An 888-nucleotide genomic window follows, 5' to 3' on the forward strand; every position below is an offset into this window, starting at 1 on the left:
CCATAAATTCAATTTCTTTCCACTTCTTCATTATAAATATTATTTTTAAAAATCTTTCTTTCAGGGATGCTCAGTCGATTCAGCAGCTGGCTCTTGATTTTGGCTCAGGTCATGATCTCAGGGTTGTGGGATTGAGGACTCCACGATCAGCAGAGAGTCTGTTTCAGATTCTCTCTCTCCCTCTGCCCCTCCCCCAGCTTGTGCTCTCTCTCTCTCTCTCTCTCTCAAATAAATAATTAAAACTTTAAAAAATATTTAAAAATCTTTCTTTCAAAACCTCAAGTCTTTTCTTTAGTTCTCTGCAATCTTGCACTCATAGTAAGTAATTACTCTGTGTTTCACTCTTACATATTTTCTGGGATCTGAATCATCCATCCCCATCGCTTCTCGGCCTTTTGGCTAAGATCAAGTGTAGTATCTGAATCATCCATCCCTATTACATTGAAATGACTTCCTTTCCTTTTATTTTATCTCTCACATTTCCCAGGTCTCAAGTTGCCTTTACCTTCTGCTTCTTCACTATGAAAGACCTGAATGGGAGCCATATTGTTATGGTTAATATGTCTATGTGGCTGGGCCCCAGTGCCAGATTTTTGGTCCAACAATATTCTGGATGTTTCTGTGAAGGTCTTTCTTTCTTCTTTCTTTCTTTCTTTCTTTCTTTCTTTCTTTCTTTCTTTCTTTCTTTCTTTCTTTCCTTCCTTCCTTCCTTCTTTCTTTTCTTTCTTTCTTTCTTTCTTTCTTCTTTCTTTCTTTCTTTCTTTCTTTCTTTCTTTCTTCTTTCTTTCTTCCTTTCTTCCTTTCTTCCTTTCCTTTCTTTCTTCCTTTCTGAGATTAACATTTGAATCAGTGGACTTTGTGTAGATTACTCTCCATGTTGTGGTGGGC

General features: G+C 37.0%; 1 pseudogene; it reads left to right on the forward strand.

Moving 5' to 3' along the window:
• Positions 1-379: 379 nt before the first annotated feature.
• On the forward strand, positions 380-456 carry LOC116639270 (annotated as a pseudogene).
• Positions 457-888: the final 432 nt, after the last annotated feature.

The sequence above is a fragment of the Phoca vitulina genome, unplaced genomic scaffold (genome assembly GCF_004348235.1).
Source record: "Phoca vitulina isolate PV1807 unplaced genomic scaffold, GSC_HSeal_1.0 scaffold17, whole genome shotgun sequence".
NCBI classification, from domain to species: domain Eukaryota; kingdom Metazoa; phylum Chordata; class Mammalia; order Carnivora; family Phocidae; genus Phoca; species Phoca vitulina.